Here is a 7,597-nt window from a genome sequence, read left to right on the forward strand (position 1 = left end):
AAAAAAAAAAAAAAAAAAAAAAGACGGGAGCAGTAACAGCCATATTTGCTTCAGTACAGGGGAACATGCCACGGATGGATGCCTTTGAGGTAGGGAGAAGGGGTGGGATCTAGCGGGAAGATGGGAGAGGAGGGCCAGCTTTTACTGGGAGCTGGTCACAGAGAAGGCAGAGTATATGAGCATAGAGTTGGTGGGTAGACGTGGTGGGAGTTTGTGGAATTCTACTCACAGATTGCTTTTATTTTCTCGGTGAAGCAGGAAACAAGGTCATCAGCTAAGAGTGAGGATTGGAGTCTCCCAAGTGTTGGTGGTTTGAGGAGAGAGGAAAAAGTAGAAAGTATATGAATAAACAAACGCCCAGGACCTTCCTATTCACAGTGTCTACTTGAGAACTAGTAGCAATCACAACACCTGCTTGTTAGAAATGCAGACTCTCAGGCCCACCCCAGACTTATCGAATTGGAATCAGAATCTGATTTTGGAATCCGGGTGACTCCTATGCATACTCTAGGTGGGCAAGCCCTGATTCAGGAGAATGGTAGGGACACTGTTGGAGGGAAATGTAGGTTGATTGACAGGCGGTGTGAACAGCCGCTTCCGTCCTGTCTTTGTTTCTCTCGGAGCTAACCAATGGAATCTCAGTGCTTGACCTCGAAAAACTCTAGGTCTCCCTAACTGGTGGTGATCAAAAAAAATTTTTAAAAAATCTCAATGTGTTAAGGAGAAAAATGGTCCCTCTTTTTCTAAAGCCACAGAAATAAAAGCAGATTCCTTTCTACATCATAAAACCATCCTCGCAAATATTATTTTTAACAAGGGAATCTTGTCAAGACAATTACATCTAAGAGGCTGTTGCTTTGTCCTGTGAGAGTAACCTTTAACTTTTAAAAAACTTGCGATTCTGATTGCTTGTCTTCCTTAATAATGCGTTGCCCTGGCAATAATATTTAAATTCACAGCTCTTTTCTAGAAGGTATAAATACCTGGGAGTTTTTTTGTTAAGCCAGAAGGGAAGCATTGGCATATCCCTTTTCTCCCACGTGCAGGAGGTAAAATAAACCCAAAGACTGCGAGACTTCTTAAACAAAGAGTCTGAGGGTCTTGTCTCATTTCCATTAACATACAGGAGGCCAGGACACCTGTTGTAAGGTTCAGGGTAGGGGGCTTGAGGAGAGAGGCGAAAGTTGAGAATACCTTTGGGAACAAGGCAGGGGAGCTGACTTAGGACAAGTACAAGGATAGTTAGATGGCAGCGTGAGGCCCATTGGCTGAGGTCTGTTCTGGATCCAATTTCTGAAATAGCGGGATTCTTTTTCCCAGCAGTTCCTGACTGCCCCGCTGTAGGATCAGGGATGATGGAAGGTGAAGTTGCTCCAGGGCGGTCAATTTCCTGCAGAAGCAAGGGGCCAGGGGACCGTGGCTCTTTATGGTGTGGATGACAGATTGCATGTTTCCGGCTTCTCAAGAAAGGAAGACGATGATGGCAGAGCAGGGGCTGAAGATTGGGAGAAAAATGGGCAGGGCCTGGAGGAAGATGAATGGGAAGTGAGAGGGATGACGCTGGGCTTTAAGTTCGTGACGTGGGAGCGGCTGGGGATGTGGTTGACGCGGGGTAGACAGTGAGGCCCCTGGGGCTGAAGTGATCATGACTCTGGCAACGCGAAGTCGAATGAGTCACCCAGCCCGGCGAGGGTCAAGTGGGGAGCCTGAGCTAGGAAATCATTGCTCTATTGCTGACCAAAGTACTTAACCTCAGTTTCCTCATCTGGGAGATAATCGGAACTAATTTTACTTCTGGCACCAAATGTGTAGGTTTTTGCTCGCATCGACCGATTCTGATTCTCTGGACACTGGGTGTCCTGCGATTCAGTTCGGTTCTGACACCGTCTACCCAGAGTCGGCATAGGCTCTCAAAAGTTAAGGGCTCATTCCCACAAGACTGTCTCCATTTGAGATGCCAGTTGCAAGTCCCAGGTTGTCACTGGTACTTCTGACCAACTGGCTATAAATTCAGGAGTTTCCCATAACTTCCTCCTGAGGTTTGTTAATTCTGTAGGATGATCTCAGGAAGGTGCTTCACTTACTATTACGAGATTACTATAAAGGATACAACTCAAGAACAGCCAAACAGAAGAGCTGCATGGGTCAAGGGAGAGAGGGAAGGTGCATCTGAGCTTCCATGCCATCCTGGGCACACATCCCTCCCAGCCCCTTCATGTGTTCCCTGACCTGGAAGCTCGAAGAAGTCTGCGGGTTAGGTGTTTTTATGGAGGTTCCATTGCGCAGGCGCAATTGATGAAATCGCTGGCCTTTAGTGATTGAACTCAATCTGCAGCCCCTCTTCCTGCAGGGAGTCATGGGTGGGGCTGAAAGTTCCAAGCCCCTAGTCACGTGGTTGGTTGTTCCTGCTTCCAACCTGATGCTATCTAGCCCCGCCCCCCAAGCCATCTCATTAGCATAAACTCAGGTACGGTAAAAAGGGGTTTATTGTGAATAAGAAAAGACTCTCCTCTCACCTTGATCACTCAGGACATCCCGAGGGTTTTAGAAGATCCATGTCAGGAACTGGGACAAAGACCAAAGACATATTTCTTATGATATCACAGATAGGGACAGTAGCATTTATCATGAGGGATTTTCGAGATTCAAAAAGAGAGTTTGTTCACATGTCAGAGGGGGAAGAATGGTAGTAGGAGTCTGTCGGGCTCCCAAGTGTCCAAGGCAGCAAAAATATAATGACCATTTATTGTCTACTGGGTCCCAATACACCCAGTGCTCTACTGATCACGAGGGGCTGTGGTCTGAGGTGTGCACCCCTGGACTTGGCTGGCAGAGTCGGAGGAGCATGAGAAAGGGAAAGCGAAGACCCTAGTGGGTCCAGGAAGCAAACCAGTGTTTTCTCAACGTTCAATATATAACAAGCCCAGCATGATTATCTCCTTTTACAGATGAGGAAACTGAGGCTTGGAATAACGAAGTAATTTGTTCAAGTTCACAAACTCTGGCTCCCAAACTCTCGCCTTTAGCTTCCTGAGTGATAGGGGTGCTAAGAGCATCTTTTGTTGTATTTGGTCTTCGATCCTGGCTCCTGTTACAGGGCTCCTAAGTCTCTTGGAATTTCCTGGGTGGTAGATAGGAATGTGTTTTGTTCTAATGCGTGACACTCGATAGGCTCCCGGAGAGCTACAGGATGGGGGCTGGCCGCCAGAGAGACCTAACCAGGATTAAAAGCTTGGCCCCACCCCTCATGCTCCAGGGAGGGGCTAGAAATTGAGTTAATGATAATAGATCACACCTACAGGATGAAGCCTCCATAAAAATCCCAAAAGTACAAGCGTCAGAGAGCTTCTGGGTTGGGGAACCATTAGTAGGCTGGGAGGATGGCACACCCAAATTCTGTACCCAACTCTACGCTCGAGACCCTTCCAGACCTCACTGCCTTATGTGCCTCTTCATCTGGCTCTTCACCTGTATCCTTTATCATGTCCTTTATTACAGAACTGGCAAGTGTGTCCCCTGGGTCTGTGAGCTATTATAGAAAATCATTCCCTGATTGAGAAAAGCATCCTAGGGACTAGTTTGGAAAAACGAGGATTTTTTTTTAAAATTAAGTTTATTGGGGTAACATTGATTAATACGATTATGTAATTTTCAGGTGTACATTATAATTTGACATCTTTATATCCCACATGTAAGTGATATGTGATTTTCAATTTTTTCTGTCTGGCTTATTTCGCTTAGGTCCATCTATGTTGTCTCAAATGGCAGTATTTCATCTTCTTATGGCTGAGTAATATTCCATTGTATATATATACCACAGCTTCTTTATCCAATCATCTATTGTAGGACACTTCGGTTGCTTCTATGTCCTGGCCACTGTGAATAATGCTGCTATGAACATCAGGGTGCAAATATCTTTTTGGCTATGGATTTTCAAGTTTTGGGAGTAAATACCCAGTAGAGGGATTGCTGGATCATATGGTAGATCAATTCTTAGTTTTTTTGAGGACCCTCCATACTGTTTTCCATAGTGGCTGTATTAATTTGCAGTCCCACCAGCACCGTATGAGGGTTCTTTGGAAAATGAGGATTTCTGAAGAGTGCGCTAACCATTCTCTCTAGACTTTCCTAGGCTGCTGTTATACCCTAAGACTGTGACCTTAAGCTGCAGCCACCAGCCGGTTTCCAGCCTCCAGCCACCCTGTTCCCTTCAGACTGGCTAGCCCCCACGATCCAGATCGGCAATAACTTAATCCATCCTGTTGCTATGGTTTCTCCTGATGGGGATTATGTACAATTAAGTGGTTTTTGTATACTGACAAAGAATCAGTCTTTGAAAGCCAAGGGAGTTTCTGTCTGCAACCTAGGACCTCTATTCGGTCCTGAACAGGTTTTTCCTCCAATTGCAAGTTTAATTGTGCCACTAGATGTGTATAGACAGAATTTTACCACCCCCTAGATTCTCTTAATTCAATATATTCTGCAAGATCTATCACATTCTTAAAGACATCACTCCATCTCTGCATTTCAAAATAGGACCTTATAGCAATAGTTAATGGTGATATTGCAGTAAATAAAAAATAAAATAAATAAGTTAAATGTTTTTAAGGAAAAGCGAAAATATAAAGGAAAATAAAAATTACCTATGTAATGCTAAAAAATATTATTGACCCTGGGGAGGGGGGTTGTGGGAACCCCTAAATTGTAGCCAATTGGACAGAAGTGTGGGCGACCTTGGAATCCACTACCAGTGACTTGACTGGTGTCTGAAGTGGGGACAGTCTTGTGAGACTGAGCCCTTAACCTGCCGAATATGATATTAATTCTCGGCAGATAGCGTCAGAATTGAATTGTAGCACACCTGGATAGTGTTGATGAATTGGTTGGTATGGGAAACACACACATACACACACGTTGGAGTTAAAAGTTTCGCGAGTAGGATGTGAAGGAAACAGAAGTTTTTCTTTTTAATAGGGCAAGAATATTCCAAGCAGAGGAAATGGAAAGGATGAAAAGCACGAAGGAGTGAGCTTGAGGCTTGTGTGAGAATCAAAAGAATTTCAGAGGCTGGGACTGGGGTCTGTGGACGAGGGGTCGAGGAAGAGGCTGAAGAAGTAGGGCTGAATGGAAGGCTTTTGGAGGCTGAGGAGCTTACAGTTTTATCTGAAGCTATTGACTAGTGGTAAGCAAGGGATTGACAGCATCAGATCTATGTCTTGGCAAAATCACTCTGGCTGAAGCATGGAGAATGGATGGGAGAGGGACCAATTAAGGCAGGTGTTGGCAAACGGGCCGGTGGATCTGTTTTTGTAGCCACTGTGAACTAAGGATGGCTTTTGCATTTTTATTTGTTTTATTTTATTTATTATTTATTATTATTTTTTAGGCCAGGCAATCCTTGGTTGACCTCACAGATTGCAAGGACCTCGTCAGTTTATAATCTCTTATTTTTTATTTTTCACGCCTACAGCATCTGGTCTTCCTAGGTGGTCTCCCGTCCAAGTACTAACCAGGCCCGACCCTGCTTAGCTTCCAAGATCAGAAGGGATCGGGCTTGTTCAGGGTGGCATGGCCGTAGACTGGCTTTTGCATTTTTAAATGGCTGAAAACCAATCAAAAGAAGAATGACTTCTTTGTGACTCATGAAAATGATATAAAATTAAAATCCCAGTGAAATTCAAATAAAGTTTTATTGGAACACAGCCATGTTATTCACTTTGTATTGTTTCTGGCTACTTTTGACTGCAGTGACAGGGTTGAATAGCTGGGACAGAGACTAAAATACTTAAATATCTACATAGTATCCTTAATTTTGCCTCTTGCCCCATAGATCCTAAAATATTTACTCTCTGGCCCTTTAGAGAAGTTTGCTATCCTCTGAGTTTAGGGATTATTTTAGCATTTTAGGCAAGAGACTGCACCAGGATAGCGACAGTGTGGATGGCGAACATTGGATGAATTTGAGAACTATTCGGGAGGTAGACAGACTGATTGGGAGAATGGGGGGGTGAAATGAGGAGTCTGAAACGACTCCCAGATCTCTGGATTGAGCACTGAGTGAATGGGGGTGCTAGCCAGGCCGGGAATGCCAAGAGAGAGAGTGGAGCTAAGGGGTGGGGGCGACATCAGGGCCGGGGGGAAGAGCGAGAATAGTTCTCAGGCCTATTTTGTGTGATTCCTGGAGTTATGCTGTTCGTGTGTTACCGAAGATGCTAAAGACAGCGGCTTCAAGCCCTTTCGGGCTGGTGTGGGGGACCTGGCATTTGAAAGGCTTTGTACTGTAAAGGCAAGCAAGTACCTGTCTGAATTTCCAGTTTGGTTAGCATCAGTTCTATCAAATCAGAGCCAGGCTCTAAAAAATGAAATCAAGGATCTCAAAAGCCTGGGGAGGCACAGGGAGAATGTGGAGTTGTCCCTAAGTGCCAAGTCTCTCCTCATCCATCGCCCAGTTGTCTGGCGAGGTTGGCATACTGGGGAGAAGGAGGGCCTGCCTCCCGCAACTTTAGAGTAGCAGCCCCGTGAGCTGATCCTGTGGGGGCCTTGGTTCCTGCTGAAGTGTGGGAGCGGCTGCTGAGGTGTCCAAAGTCGTCTATTCTATCATCAGTCCTGGGGTCCCTGTTCTCTGGGAAGCACTCCAGACTTGGAAGGACTTTCCCCTTGGTTGCCTGCAGATGGCGCTCAAGTGATACAATCGGAATGGAGTGGGGCGTGGGACAGACCGGAGGACAGAGCATCCTAACCGGTGCCCCTTCTCTAGGCCAGCTCCAACCTGGTAGGGGGAAGGGCTGGCATTCACAAAGCTGCCTCATTCTTTACTTCCTGCTCAGGCACGAAACAGCCCTTGTTTCTGGGGCCAAGAAGGACTCCTTCGGGGCAGGAGCGAGTGTAGTGTTGAGAGTGGACTGGTGCCAGGTCCAGCCATCCCTCTCCTGTTGGGCTCAAGCCATTCCCTAGTAACGTAGTTGGTTCCTGCTTCCAACCTGATGCTATCTAGCCCCGCCCCCCAAAGCCATCTCATTAGCATAAACTCAGGTACTGTTAAAAGGGGCTCATTTTGAATAAGGAAAGACTCTCCTCTCACCTCGATCACTCAAGGGATTTCTTGAAGGCATCCATCTGGCAGCTGAATCTGAAGAAATCTTGCTTCAGAGACTGGCAGGGCACAAATCCCATCCCTGAAAACCATCATGGACCACGTGCCCTTGGCTGCCCAGGCTTGCTTCCTATACTCCTTTCTCCAACCCATTTCTTCTTCCTGGGCTGGGGGTTGGGCAGGGACGGGGGACTCTGGACTCTTTAAAGCCCAAGCTGGAGGAGTAGAGAAATGTGTGCATCTGAAAGCAGACTTGGTTTCTGGCCTTTACCTGTGAGCAGCCTGGTCCTGTGAGGTAGTTTTCCTACAGTCTCTTATCTTCTTAACTCTCCCCTGAGGGGCTCACTCCCCTTTCAGAGATGAGGACACTGAAAACGAGACTTGCCTAAGGTTTGTGGTGAGGGGGCACGAGCAGATAGGACCTGCATTTGGGACAAGGAACAAGTGTGAACTGCCAGCCCCATTGCTGATCCAAATACCAGCCTTGACCTCCCCATTCCTGGT

The 7,597-nt window shown here is 46.3% G+C and overlaps 1 pseudogene; it reads right to left on the reverse strand.

Moving 5' to 3' along the window:
- Positions 1–5,461: 5,461 nt before the first annotated feature.
- On the reverse strand, positions 5,462–5,580 carry LOC111744982 (annotated as a pseudogene).
- Positions 5,581–7,597: the final 2,017 nt, after the last annotated feature.

Source organism: Pteropus vampyrus, unplaced genomic scaffold (assembly GCF_000151845.1).
Source record: "Pteropus vampyrus isolate Shadow unplaced genomic scaffold, Pvam_2.0 Scaffold144, whole genome shotgun sequence".
NCBI lineage: Eukaryota > Metazoa > Chordata > Mammalia > Chiroptera > Pteropodidae > Pteropus > Pteropus vampyrus.